This window comes from Gorilla gorilla, chromosome 11 (genome assembly GCF_029281585.2).
Source record: "Gorilla gorilla gorilla isolate KB3781 chromosome 11, NHGRI_mGorGor1-v2.1_pri, whole genome shotgun sequence".
Lineage (NCBI taxonomy): Eukaryota > Metazoa > Chordata > Mammalia > Primates > Hominidae > Gorilla > Gorilla gorilla.
The window spans coordinates 80492673-80520026 of NC_073235.2; the positions used below are offsets into that span (position 1 = coordinate 80492673).

At 38.1% G+C, this 27354-nt stretch overlaps 1 protein-coding gene and 1 non-coding gene across 2 annotated transcripts in view; one reads left to right on the top strand and one right to left on the bottom strand.

Annotated features, from left to right (window-relative positions):
• Window positions 1-27354, bottom strand: part of PDE11A (phosphodiesterase 11A) — a 435243-nt gene that overhangs the window by 385599 nt on the left and 22290 nt on the right. The window lies entirely within an intron of this gene.
• Window positions 15970-16072, top strand: LOC115933943 (U6 spliceosomal RNA). The gene has a single exon (XR_004069769.1). It is a non-coding gene; the product is annotated as a U6 spliceosomal RNA (small nuclear RNA).

The window sequence follows — 27354 nt, forward strand, 5'->3', positions numbered from 1 at the left end:
CTATCTCAAGATATTTTAAGTACAACTGCTCTTGAGAAGTGCAGAAATCTTTTCCATGCCTTTTATGCAGATCTGTCTTTTGTATATAACACGCAGCCATGATTTTTAACCTTTAAAAAGAGAAAGTCACAAGGCCAAAAGCAATTTTTACTTCTCAGTGAAGGAACTGACCTGTGCCTCCTTCATAGAGAACAGTAATTGGATACATTTCTGACCCAGGATCTTGCACTTGCAAACCCATCTGCAAGTTTCTGAGTTGAATGTGGTGCCATGAAGCACACCCAGAAAAAGGATTCCCACCTTCAAGATCCACAAAGGCTGTAAAAAGCAACCTCTGAACTCAGCTTTCATGTCTTTGAGAAACAGTTATATTTAATATGCTCAAGAATCCCAGCCAGCCCCCAAAAAACATACTTTAGAGGTATGAAAGAAGCCTCGAAGCAAAACAAATCCATCTTCTCTTTCTACTTTCTCAGAGAAATCACTGGAGGCTCCCTAAGGCAAGATTCAGAGTTGAGAATCTTATCCAGGTCCCACATTCATGGCAAAGATGGGTCGCCTAAGATCTCTTTTATTCCCTCTGTATTTAAGGACTCTATCCCCAATACTTTATAGTAAAATTTTCCAGTACTCATGATTAAGCCAATAACTAATCTTGACCAACGTTTAATCTACAAGGGTGATTTTTAAAAACCAGAATCTTGAATCTACCTTAGGTCCTTCATAGCCAACTGCTCAAACTGTTCAAGTCTAAGAGTGTCCACATGATGTAATTATGTTTCCTGAACATACTTATGAGGAAATATGTAATGACAAAAGCCCCTATTAATTCCATAACACTTTCAAATGACCTTGTCTTTGAATTACAAAATATAGCTCAAAAATTATAAAGTTATAATTGTAAATTGTGGAGAAGATTACAGAGAAAAATCATAAAGAAATTAGAGAGAAAAGGTGAAATAAGATATGCATGTATATAAGGTATTCTTCGGCCTACAGACACTTAGACATACATAGGAATAGAACAGAGCTTGGCAGTCCTTGTTAATACTGGAATCACCTGGGACCTTTAGGAAAGTACTGATGTTTTAGCCCCACCCCAACCAATTAAATCACAATTGGTAGGGGGAGGGGCCCTGGAGGGGATCTGACTTCTGGCTGTTTGTCAGGGTAGGGTTAAGAACCACTGAATTAGAGGGTCACTTAATAAATCCAAGGCCTCATCGGGCGTTCACGCCTGTAATCCCAGCACTTTGGGAGGCTGAGGTGGGTGAATCACCTGAGGTCAGGAGTTTGAGACCAGCCTGGCTAACAAGGTGAAACCCCATCTCTACTAAAAATACAAAAATTAGCTGGGCATGGTGGTGCACACCTGTAATCCCAGCTACTCGGGAGGCCGAGGCAGGAGAATTGCTTGGGCCCAGGAGGCAGAGGTTGCAGTGAGCTGAGATTGTGCCACTACTCTCCAGCCTGGGCAACAGAGCAAGATTCCATCTTAAAAAATAAAAATAAAAAATAAAAATCCAAGGCCTCTGGGGTCTGAAGACAACAGGTTATAAACCATGCTTTAGAGATTTAGCTTTTGTTTTATTTTGTCTTTTCCATACACTTTCCCTGACGGCTTCATGAACTAGGCCCGCATACCTTTTTCAACATCATATTAGCCCATTGCCCCACCAAAAGATTCAGAGAAAAAGTTCAGTCTCATATTTCATCTACATCCTGTTTCAAATGCCTTATGGAGTTGTAATGTAGAGAAGCTAATGGAAATAAAAAACATAAAATGAATAATCCATTGAAACACAAACCAATAGATTGCCAAACTTTCTGAAGCTCAAAAAATTGCTTTTATTGCTATATCATTTAGTAATACTCATTTAATTCCAATTCAAAAAATCATCTCCTTACACTTATGACTTATCAGTAGACATCACTTATTTTCCAGAAAATGCTTGGAAGGCAAAGCTTTCGAAAATTGATTAGTCTTTAATGACTTGAAATCTATTATTCTGCCTTTCTTCATAGAAACAAGAACTAATTGTTCTGAATTGATGGAAGACTTGAGATTACACTGCATAAAAACAAAGACACAGCATGTGGCAACTACATAGCTCATTCTTTAGACCTCCTAATTTGATATTTGCTGAGAAAAAGTGAAAAATTATCATTGTTGTTCTTAATATGTATTTGCAGAATTTCATTGCTATACGGTCAACAAAAAAGAATCTCCAAATTCTTTCCTAAAGAGTTCTAAATAGTACAAAAGATTACCAAAAATTGTTTCTGAAGCTTCACTCTTCTATGGACCTGAAGTGGTGTAGTTGGAAGTGGAGTATTTTGTACATTCACATAGGTAAGCTCTACTTGCTAAATGTTTAAAGGGCATACCTTTATTTAAGTCTTTCAAATAGAATTGGTGGTTGATAGACACCATAAAATAATTTGATATGAAGTTTCAAAACAGTTATTGTGATTACCATGTTGTTTGGGGCATTATCCCTTTTTTTAGTCACGTTGCTAAAGTAAACATTGTTTGCTGATCTTATTTCCCTCTGTTCTTCCTTTCTTAGTTGGCACTTTTCTTTGGTCCTGTCTTATCATCATGATTATTATTATTTCTCTTTATTACAATAAATACAAATACAAATCTCAAGGCAAAATACACAGGAAAATGAAGACCCACACCACACTTGAAACCAAAGCACAACTAACGTAGTAAAAAAGAAAATGATGAATTCTTAAACTGCTTTAATAGACAGCCCAGATATCTATTACAGTAAGTCTGCAAATATATTGTATCTAGAGTTAAAATGCAACCTCATGCTCTATAAGCTTTATTGCGTATAATGAAAATGTCTAAGAAAAGGCCAGTACCTGAAGAAAGAGCTACGGGAAGGGTCAGCTAACCAGAAGGCACCTTTTTTTCTCACACAGTGAAACCATCTAAGAACTGCAATGAATCAGGGAAATGAGGCTCTAAGGTAAAACCAGGAAGGCCAGGTAGTCTGCAAATAAGGGGAAGGGAACTATCAGCATGAAGCTGTGATTCAGACACCAGACAAACAGTCAGAAAGTAGAGAATACAGGGCAAGCCAAGGTCAAGACAGTGATGCATGAAAAGCCAGGTCCAGGTCAGAAGAACAGATCTAACAGTGAGACATTGGAGACTTGGTCTCACCCATTCATCAGAACCTAACACAGACTACCTCCAACAGAGAGCTTTGGAATTCTTCCCACTGAAGACAACTGAGACAACCCAAAAAGTGGCCCAAAAATGTAACTGATATGTAGGCAGCTATCTCAATCACATGCTGATCCTTCCCACATTTATGGCAAATACCATAATTTATAGAGTCATAGTGATATGTTGTATTTTAATTACATAATTTGTTTAGGTTTTATTGTTAATATGCAAAGGTTACAATTCCTCTTTGACAAAAGTTTAATGTTAAAAAGTAATTTTTGACCAGGCGCTGTGGCCAACACCTGTAATCCCAGCATTTTGGGAGGCCATGGTGGGCGGATCACTTGAGGTCAGGAGTCAAGACCAGCCTGGCCAACATGGTGAAACCTCGTCTTTACTAAAAATACAAAAATTAGCTGGGCGTGATGGTAGGAACCTGTAATCCCAGCTACTCAGGAGGCTGAGACAGGAGAATCACTTGAACCCAGGAGGCAGAGGTTGCAGTGAGCCAAGATTGCGCCACTGCACTCCAGCCTGTGCAACAGAGCGAGACTCTGTCTCCAAAAAAAAAAAAAGAAAAGAAAAAAGTAATTTTTTAAAGTCTGCTTTTTAAAGTTTTTTAGGTTTTGAAACGTTTTAAAAACACATTTTTAAATAAAATGTCTATAGAAATAAGTGTATTTAGTTAATCAAAAGAGTATTATTTCAAATCAGTCAGAAAATTATGGATTATTCAACTAGTTACATATTTGGGAAAAATAAGACCCCTGTCTCACATCAGACATCAAAATTAATTTCAAGCAGAATAAAGACTTAAATGTACTCATCTCTTAATAAATTGCAAAAGTAAAACAAAAAATTTACTCAAACCCTGCCAAGACATATTTCCTATTTTAACATGAAATACTATAGTATTAATCATTTAAGATGCCAATATCTAGCTTTATTGAAATGACCAGTGAAATGTCTACTTTTATACATTGCTAATGAGAATATAAATTAGTGCAATATATATGGAGGGCAATTTGGCAAGAAGTAACAAAAGTCTTTTAAAAATTTTTATGCTCTTTAATAATTTCATTTCTAGGAATTTATGATAAGGAAAAATTGAAAAATATCTACATATTCAAGAGGAAATGGATTATATTATGATATAGACACAATACCACTAAAAGCATTAGAATTTATTTTACATGTTATAAGTGGTTTTATTATGACATGAGAAAGTTACATGAAGAAAAGTGGTTTAGAAATCAGTAAAATTAGCATAATTTCCTAAGGGTGATGAAATTACCATCTAAGACAGCAAAATAGTTTCAAAAGTGCCCTCCAAAAACATAGAAGTCATTATGCTACTGAATTGTCAGTAAAATAGATAGGCAACATACACCAGATGACAGCTGTCAAGATGGAGGTGGGTAGATATTCATAAATAATTTATCTCTATGAAAAACCATAGCATCCTATACTTTCAGCAAGATATAAGCGAGTCCAAGCTAGCAATCCAAATGGCCCTGGCTGTTTTTTTTTAAGCCACTATCATCCTAGCTAAAAAATCTCTTATCATAAAAGGTCCAATTGACCTGCTACCCAGAATGCCAAAGGAACTGGGTGGTATTGCCTGAAAATAAACAAAGAACAAAGAACAGAAGACTGTCAAGATACTATAATTGGGCAATGTTCCGATATGTGAAATGGATGGATTTTTCAACTCTCTCAGATTCTGACCTTCTCCACATTTAATGTGAAATATCACAACCTCTTATGTGGCATAGCATATATGATATTGGAAAACATCCTGATTTCCAAAAGAATGAATACTATCAACTAAAAAAAACAAACTATTAAACCAGTAAATATAAGTTTGTAAAAGATTGCTGTGAACAAGTCCTCCAGCCACAGCAGTGTGTTCCACCACTGAAAGCCCAGGTTAGAAAAAAATCAGGCATCCTCCACTGGGAAAAGGACTTGGAAGCAGCTTAACACTACTTCCCACCAACCTTCCAGGTGGATCCCTGGAGCTGGTTGGTTCCATACACATTCCCTTCCCCACTAAAAGTCCCTGCATCCCTGAAGCCTTCCTTCTCCATTCCCAGGCCAGGCTCTCCATTTCCTTGGTGTTCACCCTCGCTTCAGCTACAAATAAGCAAAGTGCCGAGAGTACCTGGACTGCTTGCAGAAGTTATATAGTCACATGTTCCATCAAAAAAAAAAAAAAAATGGGGACATGAATCTCTTGTCCTATAATATGAGAGTAGGCGTGACATACAAACTGAAGGTGTCAACCTGTGGGGGGAAGTCATTCAGAGTATGGATCCCATCAGCAGGAATCATTTGTAAATAATCTAGATAAATACAAGCGTGCCTTTTCCTTAAATAAAGCACCAAAGTGCTTTCACATAAATGTTTGTGAGTAGGAGCCCTCTAGCCAGACACACTGGAGAAATGAGTCGGCATGTTTATTGGCACTCTCATCTAAGCTATTCCACCTTGGATAGAGTTGATTAGCTCCTCTTAGAACTGTTCTCTTGTCTGCTGCCTTGTAACATGTCATTTTCTTAGCCAGCTAGCAAAATGCTGCAGTGTTTGTTTTACGAACTAATTCAAGCACCTGGAATAGCCAGCTAATTAGACCATTCATATTTTTCAGGTTTGGGTTTTGCTGGGCTAGAAAGATCTGATATATCGGCTAGCATTTACTCTCATGCAAATAACAGGGTCAGGAACCATTCTATAAATCTCAATTCACTTCTGAGGTGTTCCAGTAAAATGAGCAATCAATTTAACCGACTAAAATTCTTCACTTTAGGATCTGCATAGTACAGAACAACAGAAGCAGTAGAAATTGCAACAAGCCCTAGGCTACCAAAGTCTATAAGACTCCTAGATACTCCTTCAGATGGCGTTTCAAAAACAAATTGAAAAATTTCATAGCTTCCAAGTCCCTCTGCCTTACTTAAGAAAGGTTATCTTATAGGCATCATTGGATATTGTCTTCCCCACCATAAGCCACCCATCAGCATGCTCACGTACATCTGATACATCTAGCTACACTGCACCCAACAACAAGAGATTTCATATAATTAGTTCCATGATTGACATGAAAAGTTTATGAAAATTCACCAAAAGCTAAGTCATCAGGTTAGCCAATTTGAAATCACCATGTCAAATAACTGATATCATGCAGAAAATATAATTTAACTCCAATGCACTTTAGTTAGGAACAATAATAAAAAGATAACTAGTGAAATCAAATATTTAAACATTTAGAATACATTTCTGAATTACCCATCAATCAAAAAATTAAAATAGAAGTTATAAAATACTTAGAAAATACTAAGAAAAATAATGTCTAAGTATAAAAATACCAGGATGATTACACATCATATATCAAAACCGTGGTCCACAGTTAAAGAGTTCTTAAAGGTTCTGTTGTAAATGCTTACCTCAGAAAAAAAAAATGTTCAACTTAATAATCATCCAACCATAAGGAGTTAGGGGAAAAGAACAGCAAAATAAATTCAAGAAAATGGAAAAAATAATACAAATAAGAGCAAAAGTTAATGAAAATGGCAGGAAATATATATTGAAGACAATTGCTAGGGTTTAAATGTTTTTCCCCCTCAAAACTCATGTTAAAATTTCATTGCCATTGTGATGATATTAGGAAGTGGGACCTTTAAGAAGTGTTTAGGTCATGAGGGCTCTGCCCTCATGAATACACTCATACCATTATCACTTGAGTGGGTTCATTATTGCAGAAGTGGGTCTGCCTCTCCCCAGCACTCTTTGCCCTTTCACCATATGATGCCTTCCACCATGTTATGCCACAGCAAGAAGGCCCTCACCAGATGCAGACACCTTGATCTTGGACTCCCTGGCTTCCAGAACTGTGCACTAATAAATTTCTGTTTGTTATAAACTACCCAGTCTATGGTATTCTGTTATAGCAGCATAAAACTGACTAAGACAAAAATTAACAAAGTTCAAAAAAAGAATAACATATGAAAATCTCTAGAGAGAATAATCAGGAGAGAAAAAAAGAGAGAGGCCTTATATTTTAAAAAATCAGGAATAAAACGGGGCTAAAACTACAGTTGCTACAAAGATTAAACAAATATAATGGTGTTATGAACAACTTTGTGCCAATAAATTTGAAAAGTTAGATGAAATAAATAGATAAAAACTTATCCAAAAAATCTTTCAAAAAACTAGAGAACATAAAGAGTCCTATAAGCTCTAAATAAATTGAATCAGTACTTTAAAATACTCCCATTAAACATACACACATATCCTCAGATCCAGATAGATTTCTAGGAAATTCTACCAAACATCACGGCATTGGGCAATTCTAATTTATTACAAACTATTCCATCTAATGGAAAAAGAAAGACCATTCTCCCAGTTCATTTGTGATATAACTTTGCTTTCAAAACCAGACAAGAGTATTCTAAGAAAAAAAAAAAAAGGCTGGGCATAGTGGCTCACACCTGTAATCCCAACAACTTGGGAGGCCAACACAGAAAGATTGCTTGAGCCCCGGAGTTTGAGACTAGAGTGGGCAACATTGTGGAACACTGTCTCTATAAAAAATTTTTAAAAATTAGCCAGGCATGGTGGCATGTGCCTGTAGTCCCAGCTACTTGGGAGGCTGAGGTGCAAGGATCACCTGAGCCCAGGAGGTTGAGGCTGCAGTGAATCTTGTGATTGTGTCACTGCACACCAGCCTGGGTGACAAAAAGAAGAAAATATAAAAATATAGGCCAGTCTTGCTTATGAATGGATATAGATGCAAAAACCCTAAAAACCAAAATTTTTGTGAAACAAATCAGACAATACATAAAAAAAGATAACTTTCTATGACCAAGTTGATGTTTCCTAGGAATGCAAGACTGGTTTAATATGAGATCAATTAAAGTAATTCACCACATTAACAGTGTAAGGTAAAAAAATTCATATCTTTATAAAGGCAGAAAAAGTTAATAAAACTCTGCATTCTCTTATTATTTTAAAAATAATAGCAACAACCTCCTTAGCAAACTGGGAATAGAAAGGAACTTTCTTAACCCAATAAAGGGAATCTCAAAAAACCCACAGAAACCTCATACCTAATGATTAAACTGAAAGCATTCTCTATAAGCTCAGTTTCAAGACAAAGAGACCTGTTATAATCAGTCTTGTTCTACATGATACTGGAGGTTCTTGCACAGTAGGAGATAAGAAAAAGAAATAAAAGGTAAAGGATTGTAAAGAAAGAAAACCGTCATTATTTGCAGATGATATGATTGCTTACACAGAAAATCTTAAACAAGCTACAGATAAAAATTTAAATAAGAGTTGTTGGATTCCAAATTGATACACAAAAGTAAACTGCATTTCTAGATAAACACAAGAATTGACTAAAAATATGATTGTTTAAATATACTGTTTAAAATATCAACAAACATTTTTAAATACCTAGGATACAATATAGCAAAGAATGTGTAAGACTTTTATAGTGAAAACTAAAAAAAAGTCTTAAAAGACATTAAAGAAGATTAAATTGGAAAAAAATATATATCGTATTATTGGGTAGGAAGACTGACTCTCATACATCAGTAATTCCTCCTAAACTGACCTATAACTTCAGTGCAATTCCAGTTGAAATCCTATCAGAGTGTGTATGTGTGTGTATGTGTGAAACTCAACAGGCTGATTATAAAACTGACATAAAAGAATAAAGGGCCAGCTGAAGCCAAGACCCTCCTGAGGAAGAACAAGTCATAGGGGTTGGGGAGAAGATTCACCCTACTAGATATTAATACTTTCTATAAGCTACAGAGATTAAGGCAGTGTGATAGTAATACAGGCATAGATTAATAGACCAACAGAATAATAGAGAGCCTAGTAACAAACCCATGCACATATAGAAAATGGATTTATGGCAAAGCAGGCATCACAGATCATGAGAAAAGATGAACTTCTCAATAAATGACCCTAGGTCAATTGCTTATTCAAATAGAAAAGAAATAAAATTGTATTCATATCCTACACCCTAACACAAAAAAGGAATTACAATTAAACTAAATACTTAATATGAAAACAAATTTATAAAAATTTCCAAAGACACTATAGGAGAATATTTTTCTTCATACCCTGTTTCAAGAATAAGAACAAAAATGCAAATTTCTATAAGATCAATAAATCAAGCAGTGTTAAAATTAAGAGCTTGGGCTGGGCGTGGTGGCACATGCCTGTAGTCCCAGCTACTGGAGAGGCTGAGGCAGGAGAATTGCTTGAACCCGGGAGGCAGAGGTTGCAGTGAACCAAGATCGCATCACTGCACTCTAGCCTGGGCGACAGAGCGAGACCCCGTCTCAAAAAAAAAAAAAAAAAGGACTTGGGTTTTCCATTAAGAATGAAAAGCAACAGTGCACCAGCTCTGCTAAGGGACAGAATGCCTCCTCAAGTGGGTCCCTGACCCCTGTGCCTCCTCACTGGGAGAAACCTCCCAACAGGGGTCGTCAGACACCTGATACAGGAGAGCTCTGGCTGGCATTAGGCCAGGGCCTCCCTAGAATGAAGTTTCCAGAGGAAGGAGCAGGCAGCAGTCTTTGCTGTTCTGCAGCCTCCACTGATGATACCCAGGCGAACAGGGTCTAGAGTGGACCTCCAGCAAACTGCAGCAGACCTGCAGAAGAGGGACCTGATTGTTAGAAGAAAAACTAACAAACAGAAAGCGATAACATCAACATAAAGGACCCCCACACAAAAACCCCATCCAAAGATCATCAGCCTCAAAGATCAAAGGTAGATAAATCCATGAAGATGAGAAAAAAACAGTGCAAAAAACAACTGAAAATTCAAAAAACCAGAATGCCTCTTCTCCTCCAAATGGTCACAACCCCTCTCTGGCAAGGGCACAAAACTGGATGGAGAATGAGTTTGACGAACTGACAGAAGTAGGCTTCAGAAAGTGGGTAATAACAAACTCTTCTGAGCTAAAGGAGCATGTTTTAACCTAATGCAAGGAAGCTAAGAACCTTGATAAAAGGTTACAGGAACTGCTAACTAGAATAACCAGTTTAGAGAGGAACATAAATGACCTATTGGAGCTGAAAAACACAGCACGAGAACTTCCTGTAGCATACACAAGTATCAACAGCCAAATTTATCAAGTGGGGGAAAGAATATCAGAGATTGAAGATCAACTTACTGAAATAAGGTGTGAAGACAAGATTGGAGAAAAAAGAATGAAAAGGAACGAACAAAGCCTCCAGGAAATATGGGACTATGTGAAAGGACCAAACCTATGATTGATTACTGTACCTGAAAGTGACGGGGAGAATGGAACCAAGTTGGAAAACACACTTCAGGATATTATCCAGGAGAACTTCCCCAACCTAGCAAGACAGGCCAACATTCAAATTCAGGAAATACAGAGAACACCACTAAGATACTCCTCAAGAAGAGCAACCCCAAGACACATAATCATCAGATTCTCCAAGGTTGAAACAAAGGAAAAAATGTTAAGAGCAGCCAGAGAGAAAGGTCAGGTTACCTACAAAGGGAAGCCCATCAGACTAACAGTGGATCTCTCTGCAGAAACCCTACAAGCCAGAAGAAAGTGGGGGCCAATATTCAACATTCTTAAAAAAAAAAAGTTTTCAACCCAGAATTTCATATCCAGCCAAACTAAGCTTCATAAGGAGAAATAAAATCCTTTCCAGACAAGCAAATGCTGAGGGATTTTGTCACCACCAAGCCTGCCTTACAAGACCCCTGAAGGAAGCACTAAATATGGAAAGGAAAAGCTGTTACCAGCCACTGCAAAAACACACCAAAATATAAAGACCAATGACACTATGAAGAAACTGCATCAACTAATGTTCAAAATAACCAGCTAACATCATGATGAAAGGATCAAATTCACACATAACAATATTAACCTTAAATGTAAATAGGCTAAATGCCCCCAATTAAAAGACACAGACTGGAAAATTGGATAAAGAATCAAGACCCATTGGTGTGCTGTATTCAGGAGACCCATCTCACGTGCAAAGACACATAGGGTCAAAAAAAAAGGGATGGAGGAATATTTACCAAGCAAATGGAAAGCAAAAACAAAGCAGGGGTTGCAATCCTAGTCTCTGATAAAACTTTAAGACTTTAAACCAGCAAAGATCAAAAAAGACAAAAGGGATCAACACAACAAGAAAAGCTACCTATCCTAAATATATATGTACCCAATACAGGAGCACTCAGATTCATAAAAGAAGTTCTCAGAGACTTACAAAGAGACTTAGATACCTGCACAATAATAGTGGGAGACTTTAACACCCCACTGTCAATATTAGACAGATCAATGAGACAGAAAATTAACAAGGATATTCAGGACTTGAACTCGGCTATGGACCAAGTGGACCTAATAGACATCTACAGAATTCTCCACCCCAAATCAACAGAATACACATTCTTCTCAGCACTGCATTGCACTTATTCCAAAATTGATCACATAGTTGGAAGTAAGGCACTCTTCAGCAAATGTAAAAGAACAGAAATTATGACAAACTTCCCTCAGACCACAGTACAATCAAATTAGAACTCAGGATTAAGAAACTCACTCAAAACCGCACAACTACATGGAAATTGAACAACCTGCTCCTGAATGACTACTGGGAAAATAATGAAATTAAGGCAGAAACAAAGGAGTTCTTTGAAACCAATGAGAACAAAGAGATAACGGACCAAAATCTCTGGGAGACAGCTAATGCAGTGTTGAGAGGGAAATTTATAGCACTAAATGCCCACAACAGAAAGTTGGAAAGATCTAAAATCGGCACCCTAACATCACAATTAAAAGAACTAGAGAAGCAAGAGCAAACACATTCAAAAGCTAGCAGAGGACAAGAAATAACTAAGATCAGAGCAGAACTGAAGGGGACAGAGACATGAAAAACCCTTCAAAAAAAATCAATGAATCCAGGAGCTGTTTTTTTTTTTAAATATTAACAAAATAGACGGACCACTAGTTAGACTAATAAAGAAGAAAAGAGAGAAGAATCAAATAGACACAATAAAAAATGATAAAGGGGATATCACCACTGATCCCACAGAAATACAAACTACCATCAGAGAATACTACAAACACTACTACTCAAATAAACTAGAAAATCTAGAAGAAATGATAAATTCCTGGACACATACACCCTCTCAAGACTAAACCAGGAAGAAGTCAAATCCCTGAATAGACCAATAACAAGTTCTGAAATTAAGGCAGTAATTAAGAGCCTACCAACCAAAAAAAAGCCCAGGACCAGATAGCTTCACAGCCAAAGTCTACCAGAGGTACAAAGAGGAGCTAGTATCATTCCTTCTGAAACTATTCCAATCAATAGAAAAAGAGGGAATCCTCCCTAACTCATTTTATGAGGCCAGCATCATCCTGATACCAAAACCTGGCAGAGAGAGGCAACAAAAAAAGAAATTTTCAGGCCAATATCCCTGAAGAATATTGATGTGAAAATCCTCAATAAAATAGGGCAAACCGAATCCAGCAGCACATCAAAAAGCTTATCCAACACGATCAAGTTGGCTTCTTTTGTGGGATGCAAGGCTGGTTCAACATACACAAATCAATAAATGTAATCCATCACATAAACAGAACCAATGACAAAAACCACATGATTATCTCAATAGATGCAGAAAAGGCCTTCAATAAAATTCAACAGCCCTTACGCTAAAAACTCTCAGTAAACTAGGTATTGATGGAACATATCTCAAAAAATAATAGCTGTTTATGACAAACCCATAGCCAACATCATACTGAATGGGCAAAAGCTGGAAGCATTCCCTTTGAAAACCAACACAAGACAAGGATGCCCTCCCTCACCACTCCTATTCAACATACTATTGGAAGTTCTAGCCAGGGCAATCAGGCAAGAGAAAGAAATAAAGGGTATTCAAATAGGAAGAGAGGAAGTCAAATTGTCTCTGTTTGCAGATGACATGATTGTATATTTAGAAAACCCCATTGTCTAATCCCAAAAACTCCTTAAGCTGATAAGCAACTTCAGCAAAGTCTCAGGATACAAAATCAGTGTTCAAAAATCACAAGCATTCCTATATATCAACAATAGATGAGCAGAGAGCCACGTCATGAGTGAACTCCCATTCACGACTGCTATAAAGAGAATAAAATACCTAGGAATACAACTTAAAGGGACGTGAAGGACTTCCTCAAGGAGAACTACAAACCACTGCTCAGGAAAGAAGAGAGGACACAAACAAGTGGAAAAAAATTCCATGCTCATGGATAGGGAGAATCAGATCATGAAAATGGTCATACTGCCCAAAGTAATGTATAGAGCCAATGCTATTCGCATCAAGCTACCATTGACTTTCTTCACAGAATTAGAAAAAAACTACTTTAAATTTCATATGGAACCAAAAAAGAACCTGTATAGCCAAGACAATCCTAAGAAAAAAGAACAAAGCTGGACATGTCATGCTACCTGACTTTAAACTATACTACAAGTCTACAGAAACCAAAACAGCATGGTACTGGTACCAAAACAGATACATAGACCAATGGAACGAACAGAGACCTCAGAAATAACACCACACATCTACAATCATCTGATTTTCAACAAACCTGACAAAAACAAGCAGTGGGGAAAGGATTTCCTATTTAATAAATGGTGCTGGGAAAACTGGCTAGCCATATGCAGAAAACAGAAACTGGACCCCTTCCTTACACCTTATAGAAAAATTAACTCAAGATGGATTAAAGACTTAAATGTAAAACCCAAAACCATAAAAACCCTAGAAGAAAACCCAGGCAATACCATTCAGGACATAGGCATGGGGAAAGACTTCATGACTAAAACACCAAAACCAATTGCAACAAAAGCCAAAATTGACAAATGATATCTAATCAAACTAAAGAGCTTCTGCACAGCAAAAGAAACTATCATCAGAGTGAACAGGCAACCTACAGAATGGGAAAAATGTTTGCAATCTATCCATCTGACAAAGGTCTAATATCCAGAATCTACCAGGAACTTAAACAAATTTACAAGAAAAAAAAACAAACAACACCATGAAACGGTGGGCAAAGGCTATGAACAGATACTTCTCAAAAGAAGACATTTATGTGGCCAACAAATGTGAAAAAAAGCTCATCATCACTGGTCATTAGAGAAATGCAAATCAAAACCACAATGAGATACCATCTCATGCCAGTTAGAATAGTGATTATTAAAAAGTCAGGAAACAATAGATGCTGGAGAGGCGGTGGAGAAATAGAAACACGTTTACACCATTGGTGGGAGTGTAAATTAGTTCAACCATTGTGGAAGATAATGTGGTGATTCCTCAAGGATCTAGAACCACAAATATCACTTGACCCAGCAATCCTATTACTGGGTATATACCCAAAGGATTATAAATCATTCTAAATATAAAGACCCATGCGTACATGTGTTTATTGCAGCACTATTTACAATAGCAAAGACATGGAACCAACCCAAATGCCCATCAATGATAGACTGGATAAAGAAAATGTGGCACATATACACCACGGAATACTATGCAGCCATAAAAAAGAATGAGTTCATGTCCTTTGCAGGGACATGGATGAAGCTGGAAGCCACCATTCTCAGCAAACTAACACATGAACAGAAAACTAAACACCACATGTTCTCACTCATAAGTGGGAGTTGAGCAATGAGAGCACATGGACACAGGGAGGGGAACATCACACACCAGGGCCTGTCGGGGGGTGGGGGACAAGGGAAAGGAGAGCATTAGGACAAATATCTAATGCATGGGGGGCTTAAAAGCTAGATGACGGGTTGATAGGTGCAGCAAACCACCATGGCACATGTATACCTATGTAACAAACCTGCATGTTCTGCACATGTATCCTAGAACTTAAAGTATAATAAAAAAAATTGCTAAGGGTTATAGATTAGATACCCTTTAATGTAAATATTCAAATTTCTTTTTATAAAAAAGCAGATATATTGAGATATAATTGAAATACAAAAAAACTGTACATATTTAACATATATGATTTTATTAGTCTGGACATATGGTTACACCCATGAAATGGCCACAATCAAGATATGAATATAACTATCACCCCCACCAAAGTTTCTTCATGCCCTTTTTAATCCCACCTTCCATCCCTCCCACCCCACCATCCCCCACCTCAGATAACACTGATCTGCTTCCTGTCACTAGAGAGTAGTTTGCATTTTCTAGAGTTTTATCTAAATCAGCCATGCAGTATGCATTCTTGTCTGACTTCTTTCATTCCACATTATTAAAAAAAAATGAAAATCAAGCAATAAAGAAGAAAAAATATTTGTAATACATATAACCAATAAGGAGGGTGGTGTTCAGAATATATATGTATATAAGGAGCTCCTACAAATCGATAAGAAAAAAGCAAATTCAATAGGAAAAAATGGGCCAATGACATGGACCAGTACTCCACAATAAGAGAAAACACAAACATATGAAAAGAGGGTTGAGGGGGAGTCATTCACTGAGCTCACCCCAGAACATCTGCATGGTCTATACTTTCATACCAACCATGAGTAGTCTGTTCTTTTCTTGGCTGGGAGGTAAATGAGGACCCTGTCCATAGACCAGGTGGCCATGAGGGGAATGGGCTTGGGAAGGAAAGCTAGAATTTGTGCTCTGGTGACTATGGTGGTCCTGGCCCCATATATATTCACTGTAAAGAGGAAGATGCAGCGGAACAAGAAGAACACTGAATAACTAAGAAATGAATGCTTGTGCTCACTTTGGCAGCACATATACTAAAATTGGCACGATAAAAGATTAGCATGGCCCCTGCGCAAGGATGATGAGCAAATTCATGAGGCATTCCATATTTTTAGCAATCCCATTACTGGCTATATAACCAGAGGAATATAAATCATTCTACCATAAAGGCATGCACACGAGTGTTCATTGAAGCCCTATTAACAATAACAGAGACATGGAATCAATGTTTTTGCAGGACATGCATGGAATCAACCTAAACGCCCATCAATGACACATGGGATAGATAAAATGTGGTACATATACACATGGATACTATGCAGCCATAAAAAGAATGAGATCATGTCTTTTTGCTGGAACATGGATAGAGCTGGAAGCTATTATTATTAGCAAACTAACACAAAAACAGAAAACCAAATACTGCATGTTCTCACTTATAAGTGGGAGCTAAATGATGAGAACTCATGAACACAAAAAAGGGAACAACAGACATTGGGGTCTACTTAAGGATGGAGGGTGAGAGGAGGGAGAGGAGCAGAAAAAATAAATATTGGGTACCAGACTTAATATCTGGGTGATGAAATAGTTATACAGCAAACCCCCATGACACAAGTTTACCTATATAACAAACCTTTACATGTACCCCCAAACCTAAGAGTTAAAAATAAACAAATAAAAGTTACAAAAATGAATAGTTAAAAGTCTGTGGTCATGCAAATATGATGCCAAGATTCCAGGAGACCTATACAAAATGCCCATAGCAGCATTACTGATAAAAGCAAAAAATAAAAATAAATAAATAAAAATAAAATAAAATAACCAGAAATAACTCAAAAGTCTGTCAATAGTAGAACGATAAATTGTGATATATTTATACAAAGGAACATTATATGGCACTGGAAATTATTGCTACACATTTCAACATGAATTAACCTCAAAAACATAATGTTGAGCAGAAAAAGAAACAAAAGAATACATGTAGAATGATTCCATTTATACAAAGTTCAAAAGCAGGCAAAATTAAATTGCATATTGTATAGGAAAACAAAGATAGGTGGCAAAGTCATGGGGAGGGAAACAAGGGGATATTTCACACAACACTCAGCATGACAATGAAGGTGGTGGTGACAAGAGGAAGAATAATATTATTGTGAAAGGGCACCAGAAGATTTCAACGTAGTGGCATTTTTTTTTTTTTTTTTTTTTTTTTGAGACAGAGTTTCACTCTTGTTCCCCAGGCTGGAGTGCAACAGCGCAATCTCAGCTCACTGCAACCTCCGCCTTCTGGATTCAAGCTATTCTTCTGCCTCAGCCTCCTGAGTAGCTGGGGTTACAGGAGTGCACTACTACACCTGGCTAATTTTTGCATTTTTAGTAGAGACGGGGTTTTACCATGTTGGTCTTGAACTGCTGACCTCAAGTGATCCACCCACCTCTGCTTCCCAAAGTGCTAGGATTACAGGTGTGAGCCATCGCACCCAGCTAGTGTTTTACATTTTAATCTGGTGTGAGTAGAAGGATGTCCAGTTTATTCTTCTTTATGCTGTACGTATATATTTTATTCTTCCATTTGAATATACGATGCATTTCACAATTTTTTAAAGGCAATGGACAATATAATGAAAATTGAAGAACTGAAGCTCTTGTCCTTTCCGATATGTTCAGCACACATATTGTTTTGAATGCGCAGAGTTCTTAGGGTTATGATTTAGCAACATGAGCAGTTAACAACCCAACCCTTGTTATGTTAATAGAAACACTGTGGCTAAACCACTAAACTAAAATTTCACTCCATAGACTTATTGATACTAAAACGGAATGTTTCTTCAGAGAACTACATACCTCAATTTGCTCACTTTTCTTTTTCTTTTACTGTGCTTTGACATTACCATTTATTACAGATAATCTACTAAATAGAATTGCCTTCCTTCTTTACAGTTCTTTCTACATTGTTTTGTCCAGGTAATTTTTATGACTTTGATAATAGTGTCTGACATGCATGTAATTTAAAGTCAACAAATACAGAATGATAAAAATGAGCAGTCAGAAATTTTTATCTACTTATTTATTTATTTATTCACTTATTGAGACAGGGTCTCACTCCGTTGCCCACGCTAGAGTGCAGTGGCTCAATCATAGCTCACTGCAGACTTGATCTCCCAGGCTCAAGTGATCCTCTCTCCTCAGCCTCCCAAGTAGCTAGAACTATAGGCACAGCCACCATGCCCAGCTAATCTTTTTGAGTTTTAGTAGATACAAGGTCTCACTATGCTGCCCAGGCTGGTCTCGAATTCCTGGGCGCAAGCAATGCTCCTGCCTCAGCCTCCCAAAGTGCTGGGATTACAGGTGTGAGCCTCCATGTCAAGCTCAGAATTTTTTTTTTTTTTGAGACAGAGTCTTGCTCTGTCACCCAGGCTGGAGTGCAGTGGCATAGTCTCAGCTCACTGCAACCTCTGCCTCCCGGGTTCAAGCAATTCTTCTGCCTCAGCCTCCCGAGTAGCTGGGACTACAGGCATGCACCACCACGCCCGGCTAATTTTTGTATTTTTAGTAGAGATGGGGTTTAACCATAGTGGTCAGGCTGTTCTCGAACTCCTGACCTTCTGATCCGCTCGCCTCAGCCTCCAAGTGCTGGGATTATAGGTGTGAGCCATCACACCCGGCCAGAAAATTTTTTAAAGAACCATGTGACTTCTAAAAATAAGGCATATTCAGTATTAACTTTTAACTAGATAAGACCTACAATGAGCTATTTTCACACACATATTTTTTTTTCCAAAAATGGTAGAAGCTAATATTTATTTTAAGTCTGCATGGCAAGTTTTTCAGTTTTTCATAATACTTTGGATGACAGATGTCATTGCCAAGGCATCAAAAGCACTAAATTCCTCTTTGGAAGTGCTGTTTGTCCAGTTTCACATCTGCCCTGTATCCTTTTCTCCTCGAAAAGACAATGTTTCAAGCATTATCCCCCTAGATGTTACAAAACAGCTGAACCAGCCTGCAAATTAAAGGACTACCTTGAACATAAATTTCTGATAAGGCCCATATTAATCATATGCCCCAAAGTTTAGATGATCACACAAAAGTAATTTTCTCACATAAAAGGTTTTTGCTTTCTTTTCAAAAAATTGTAAAGGCATGGTGTAAACATTACTATTCCTTTTCTCTGTTTCTAAATGGGTCTAGGTTCTTGTGTGAGGAAAGAGGACAATTAGTAAATGTAATTTTCTTATGCAGCCTCAGCTGGCTTCACATACCTCATAAATAGTTCTTATTCAAACATTCTAAAGATACCTACAATTAAATAAAATTCATCCTAAGGCTGGGTATGGTAGCTCATGCCTGTAAACCCAACACTTTGGAGGGCCAAAGTGGGAAGATCACTTGAGGCCAGGAGTTTGAAACCAGCCTTGTCAACACATTGAGACTCCGCCTCTACAAAAGAAAAAGATTAGCCAGGTGTGGTAGCACACATTTGTAGTCCCAGCTACTTAGGAAGCGGAGGCTGGAAGATGGCTTGAGTCCAGGAGTTTAAGGCTGCAGTGAGCCATGAGCACATCACTGCTTTCTAGCCTTGGTGACAGAGCAAGACTCTGTCTCAAAAAAAAAAAAGAAAAAAAAGAAGAAAAAAATCCATCCTAGTTATATATTTGATCTATTTCATGTTCTGAAAGATCTAACCTGGAACTTTCCCCTTATGTATACAACTTTAAAGAGTAAATGGCTATTCCAAGTCAATAAACTGGTGGCAAATTGAAAGATATTAATGTGTAGGTAATCTATTTTACATGATGGACTTTCTATTCTCCCCACAATGAGCCTTAGTATATGATTTTAAGTAACATTCAGAATACTAAACCTGATTTTAAAAACTTGCAAGCATTCAGGATATTCTGCCATGAAGCCTCTAAAATTATAACTATATTACACAGAAGTTAAAAACAAACAAAAACCCTACACTTAGGGGCAAGAGCGCCTAACCAAGGCATTGCTTATTGCTGCAAAGCTGCTCTGTATTAACCTCACGTTAAATCATTAGAGAGAATGGTGGGAGGCGAGGGACAGCTGGCCCCCTTGGACATGGGGGCTGAGGCATCCATGGCTGCTAAAGATTTTATATATTTTTTTCCTTTTACAGGATAAAAATAAATCATTTGCCTTTAGTTATAGCTTCTAACTGATATTGTCACAAAGATAATTTCTGGTTGTGGTTTATGCAATGCAGTCTTATATACTATTATATTATATCTGGCTGATATTAGGTACTGGGTGCCCATTTGTGAAATGGAACTTAAGGAACTGTACATTTTTAATAAGAATCAATGCTATTTCCCTAACAGACAGTATCTGTCATGGGCAGATGATTCACATTGATGGCTTATAAATAGCATGAATTCCCCAGGAAATTTCTCCACTGGGTCCTCCTTTCACACTAAATTCAAGATATTAGTCAAATCCTGCTAAGGTACACAGATTTGACTATCCAGAAAAGACAGATCAAGGTTCTTCAGACATCAAAACTTGCTTTGAAGAGAGAAAGACAACATAATCTGGTTTTGCAGTGGCAGATGGCTCATAACTTTGGCTTTGAATCTTGATCTTCTAAGCCAGTAGACAAGCGGAGACATAAGAGTCATACCAATTACTCCAGCACCACATATGGTGAGCTAGCCTTTAAAACAGGCACTAAATGAGACTTGTGATCAGTTTAAACTGCAAAGAAATTGAGGCAATTATAAGACTTATTGATTCCTCAGATAATAGCAATGATGGCTATCATTTACCAGGAGCCTACCATATAACCTGTGCATTTATGTATGCAAAAATCTGTGCCAGAGTTTTGCACACATGGAATAATCACAACAACCATGTAAAGTGGATACTATTCGCCCCATTATACATATGAGGAAACTGAAGCTAAGAGAAGCTCAGTAACTTATCTCATGTTAAGTAATTTACCAATAACTGAGCCAGGATGCTAACTAAGAGATGCTTGAGTCTAAAGCTTGGGCTCTTTTCACCACATTATGTTACTTTGAAGAGTGAGCAATTTGTCCTCAAAGCCTCTGTCCATGTTGGTGTTTAATACAGCTCAAAAACCATAAAGAAACTTGTCAGTGGTACAAACAGTAGTTTATGTTCAGCCTAATGTACTAGAACAGAGTGAGAAGTTAATACTGCTTGCCATTCTTCTTGTGACCAGTTCAACACCAGGTCTTTTTATTTTTTCCAGTCTATGATTAAATATATTAGCAAAGATTGACTTCTGCAGAAGGAAAACGTAGAAGAAATAAAATATCTCCCCAAAAGCTTGAAGCTCTTGCTTCATGAAGAGTAGGAACATCATGAATTGCAAATGTCTTTCAAGTATTTTTTCCAGTAATAGGCCATTTCATAAAAATAATGCAATGACCAAAGAAGTGAAGAATCCTGATTTTACCATATTTTCCAAAAACAGAATGTTTATATATATGTAAACTTTATATATGTTTTTATATATATAAACTTTATGTTTATATATATATAAACTTTATGTTTATATATATAAACTTTATATATGTTGATATATATAAACTTCATGTTTATATATATAAACTTTATATATATGTTTATATATAAACATATATATGTATGTATGTATGTATACATCAGTAAAATGTATGATTTTCTGATATAAACCCTTGTTTATAATATAAACAATATAAAACCCTTGTTTCTGATATAAACCTCTCATGATCATGGTCACATAAGAAGTTCTTGGGAGGTATAACAAGCACTGCATATGATGCCACAAGTCCTGAATCCCCTGCCCAGCCCCAAAACTGAGCCATTTAACTTCTCTCAGACTGTTTCTTTACCCTCCAAATGAGGATAGTAACTCTTACCTTTCAGACAGCAAGGATTAATTAGGTAGTATATGGTGAAGCATTTTATAAATCATAAAGTGCTACACAAGTATATCACCACATTCAGAATACAGAACAGGAATCAGACTAGAAACATTAGAAACTCTCCATTTCCCAAATTCTGTCCCTAGATGTTTTTTGGGGGGATGTTATACCCCACTCCACTTATTATTTTTGATTGCTTCAGTAGGTGTCTGGCTCCAGCAATCAAACCAATCCATGACTAAGGCAACAAATGCCCCCAAAGGACATTCCCTGTAGCCAAACAGCAAAAAGCTATTGGACCAATAGATCACTGGTATGGCTGTAACTTCAGTGCCCTACTTACAGGTCACCAAGAGTTTACAAAAAGTTTCACAATAAAGAGAAATGTGCAGTTTTTTTCTAGAATAAGTTGCTTGCTTGTATACACTAGAGCTTCAGGTTTTTTCTCAGAGACAAATTGTACATCTCTTTGTTTTACGATGGATATATGCAAGTATAAGACCTGCATAGAGCAACTCAAACTCTGCCTTGAAAACTCTCTAAAATGTTGTAGGAAATCTGTTAACTATATCCTCCAGTTAATTCCTAGTAATATAAACAGATTCCTTCCCTGCAGGTTTTGGTACTGATTAGTTGTGATGACAAATGAAAGTTTTTCATATTTAATGAAACTATCCATTTTGCACACTCACAACATAGCTCCCAGAAATATTGTTTAGTCCTTGGCAACACTGTCTCACAACTTTGGTAAAGAGCATTGTGAAAAGATGTTGTTGAACAGACTGCCACTCATTGTTTACATACCACACCAGAGACAGCAGTTTGTGGTGGTTAAGAGTACAAACTGTGGCTCCAACAATATGGGTTCAAACCCTGGCTCTCCAACTTAATAGCTGTGTGACCTTGGGGAAATTAAGAAAGCTTCTAATAAGTGTTAACTATCACTACTGTCAGTAGTAGTAGTAGTAGTAGTAGTAGTAGTAGTAGTATCGCCTTCACAGGCATTAATGGATTATATTGCAAACCATGAAGTTTCCTGAGGCATCTTGTTCCAAACTCTCCAAACCTGACACGATTGTTGGGATCTTCGCACAAAAATAATCAGTTACCTGATGTCAATGGATATGAATGGCTAAAACAGCTTCTGGAATGCATTCTAGCAGATTTTTGAACTTCATATGCCATCAAGGAGCCGCCTTCTTTCATGGACAGGAATCCAGCCTTGAACATGTGAACAGAACCTGAATGTAATCCTTAATATTTCCCATAATGGTAAAACTGTAGAATCTAAACAGAGATGGATAATTTGAGTTTGCATCTGGTCTCTGCCTCTTACTAGCTGTATAAACTTGGGCAAGTTACTAAACCTATTCAAGTCTAGCTTCCTCACATGTAAAATGTAGGAAGTAATGGTGTCTATTTCATAGAACCTTGTGAGGATTAAATGAGATAACTAAATCTTACCACAGTGCCTACTGCATAACATATTCTCAATAAATATTGGCTATTACTATTAATTTTTTGGGGGGGGGGTTGGTTGGTACAGTTGATATGAGCTCTTCACCTGTGTGTTAATTGAAAAATGAATTTTTTGCAGCTGATCCTTTGAGGACTATAAAATGTATGGATGAAGTCTTATCAGCAGAAGTCTTATGTTATTATAATGTTGAATTCAGTTCACTTTTTGGAAGATTTTATAATAAATCTTACAATGTGAAACAATCATGGAGTAGATTGTCTAAGAAATTATAGAAAGATAACATTGAGAAAGTAGTTGATCTCTGTATTGTAACCATCAATGTTTCCTTTCTACTTAGGTTTCTTGTTTGTTCATTTGTTTGTTTGTTTGTTTGTCTGTTTGTTTTTATAATTGAAGAATTGGGGTCAGAACTTCAGAATAATAAAGTCATCATTGAGTCAGAAGGTGAGATGATAGATATAAGGTCAAGGAAGGCTGTTGATTGCCCCTTTCAAGTCAGGCAGGGCTGACTTAAACATAGTTGGCTTTTGGCAAAGCTGAGGTAGTCAGTTCATCTTGAGTTCCCTTGTAGATTCTCTTTACTCTTCTCAGTCAGTGAAACTATCCTGGGTCCCATTATTGCTCGTATCAAGTGGTAAATTTATCTCTGTTAGTGTTAATCACTAATTAACTTGTTCACTGCTCATGGGTCCTCAGAGATGTCTGGAGACTCTTACAGTTGGAAAAGCCAGGAATCTTGAGGTGCATAGAACTATAAAAGAATTATAGGTTGTAAAGTTGTTAGTTTGAGGCATATATCTTTTGTCCACTATTCCTATGTCTAGGGCCTATCTCATTCCTGTAGAGTTATTATGTGTTCTTAGATGAATAATTATGCAGAAAAACTTTCTGGGATTTTTTTTTTTTTACTTGGAGACAAAAGGACTCAGATCCTATGACATGATAGTTGTCTATATCCTTTATTGCAGTTGACGGGAAGACTCAGAAACAAACTTGGACCCAGATAATTTCTTTCTTCTAGATATCACCCAAGGCCGGGCATGGTGGCTCATGCCTGTAATCCCAACACTTTGGGAGGCCAAGGCGGATGGATCACTTGAGGTTAGGAGTTCAAGACCAGCCTGGCCAACACAGTGAAACCCCGTCTTTACTAAAAATTCAAAAAATTAGCCAGGTCTGGTGGCACATACCTGTAATCCCAGTTACTTGGGAGGCTAAGGCAGGAGAATAGCTTGAACCCAGGAGGCAGAGGTTGCAGTGAGCCAAGATCATGCCACTGCACTACAGCCTGGGCCACAGAGCAAGAGTCTGTCTCAAAAAAAAAAAAAAAAAAATCACCCAGTGGCAGTATCAAAGAATGGCTTTTCTCCAGCTATCCTAAAGATATATAAAACAACATGCTGTTACACAAATAGAGCTTTGTTACAAGTCACCTCATCAGTACTTGCAGTCAGATGACAGCCCTGAGCCCCTCTGGTAACATGATACAGCAGCCACGAGTCACACTATGAGCAGATCAGACATGAGCCTCATTCAACACCAAGAATAACCTGCTACAAAGCTACTAGCTTAAAATTTTGGGGAAGGATTATTTTGTAAGGTTTCTCCTCTGTGTTTTCATAATTAACATGGAATTTTAGAGCTGAGAGAGTCTCAGAAGTCATTTTCCTAACCACCCCCCCCCCCATGTTATATATGGAGATTCTGAGGGCCAGAGAGAGAGGTCATCTGCCCGCATTCCCATAGATGATGAGTGCAGGGAAGCCCAGATTTATGCCCCTTCTTGCTCCCAGGCCTTCCACGGCTCACTGTCTTCAACCGAAGGTGACTAAGATAACAAGGCCCTCGAATAATCTGGCTCTACCATCCTATCCACTGCCTACCCAGGATGAACTCCTTTTGCTCATGAACATTCTATGTGAGAAATGGTTACAGACAGAAGTAGACAGAGCAGCTGGGAAGCAGTTTCAATAATCTGGGTGAAAGATAATGGTGACTTGAATCAGAGTTGTGGTAGTAGAGCTGCAGAAAAGTGAACAGATTGGAGATTGTTTTATGGAGTAATCAGAAGAACCTTCTAATGGATCTAATATGTAGGTGAATAAAAGGAAGGAATCAAAGGTAACACCTAGGGTTCTGGCTTGGGCAACTGAAGATAAAGAAGTTAAGGCAGAGGCAAGAGAGTATTGGGATGCGGGGTGGGGGCGCAGCATGAAAGAAAGAGTTCTCTCAATGTTCCGGGTATAACAATCTGAGAGGTGGCATGGCATATGTCAGAGGAGGAACAATATTTCCCCCTTTTCTGTTTTCCATGAGGAGAGACTTCCCTTAACCCCTCCACCCTTTGGATCCATTCCTTGCTCCTCCTCAGAAAGGTAGGGTGAGTTATCTGATGAGGGAATTAGGGAGACTAACAGGGCATGCACAACCTAGTTCCTTCCTCCCTTTAATCCTTGGGAGTCAGGCCACCCTCAAAGAGCAGTCCTTCAGTTTCTCGATGCTGTAATTTCCAAAGGGACAGGCCCCTTGCATGGGGAGGACTATGGGCATCCAGCATTTTCTGTGCTTGGGAGGGTAGGTTTATCTAATTCTGGTGCTGAGAATTATACACGCCTATAAATATAAGCCCATATTCCAGTATCTGTTTCATAAGCCATAAATGTGATATTTTGATATCCCATATGCATTTCTTTTTTGTCTTTTTTCTCATCTGAATTGGTTCAGGGTAGGGAAGAAAGAAGGTAGGTATTGGGTCCTCTCAAAACTCAAGAGTGGGGGGAACAGTGGGAGAGGAACACAGAATCCTTCCTCTAACACTGTGGCCCTGTGACCTCAGGAAGATCTAACTTCTCAGTGCTTGTTTCCTAATCTATGAAAGGGAAAGGATAGCATCTACTCTACATTTCTCAAAAGGTTATTATGAAGATCTTAATAACAAATATTTGAATATTTAAATGTTCAACATTTGAAAATTTGAATAACCAATATTTGAATGTAATCTTAATATTCCAATATTTGAATACGACTTTGAGCCGGGCACTTAAAGTGCCAGTGGCATATGTAAGAGTTGTGGTAGTAGAGTTGGAGAAAAGTGAACAGATTTGAGATGGTTTTACAAGTAACTCAAAAGAACTTTCTGATGGACCTAATATGGTAGGTGAATAAAAGAAAGTAATCAAAGATAAGACCTAGGTTTTTGTCTTTAAAGTGCCAGGCTTGGGGGGAGGTTCCAAGATGGCCAAATAGGAACAGCTCCAGTCTGCAGCTCCCAGCATGAGCGACGCAGAGGACAGGTGATTTCTGCATTTCCAACTGAGGTACCGGGTTCATCTCACTGGGGCTTGTCTGACAGTGGGTGCAGGACAGTGGGTGCAGCCCATGGAGCATGAGCCGAAGCAGGGCAAGGCATCGCCTCATCTGGGAAGTGCAAGGGGTTGGGGAATTCCCTTTTCTAGCCAAGGGAAGCTGTGACAGATGGCACCTGGAAAATCGGGTCACTCCCACCCTAATACTGTGCTTTTCCAACAGTCTTAGCAAACGGCACACCAGGAGATTATATCCCACGCATGGCTTGGAGGGTCCCACACCCACGGACTCTTGCTCACTGCTATCACAGCAGTCTGAGATAAAACTGCAAGGCAGCAGTGAGGCTTGGGGAGTGGTGCCCGCCATTGCTGAGGCTTGAGTAGGTAAACAAAGCAGCCAGGAAGCTCAAACTGGGTAGAGCCCACCGCAGCTCAAGGAAGCCTGCCTGCCTCTATAGATTCCACGTCTGGTACAGGGCATAGCTGAACAAAAGGCAGCAGAAGCTTCTGCAGACTTAAACATCCCTGTCTGACAGCTTTGAAGAGAGTAGTGGTTCTCCCAGCATGGAGTTTGAGATCTGGGAACGGACAGACTGCCTCCTAAAGTGGCTTCCTGACCCCCAAGTAGCCTAACTGGGAGGCGCCTCCCAGTAGGGGCAGACTGACACCTCTTACGGCCAGGTGCCCCTCTGAGATGAAGCTTCCGGAAGAACGATC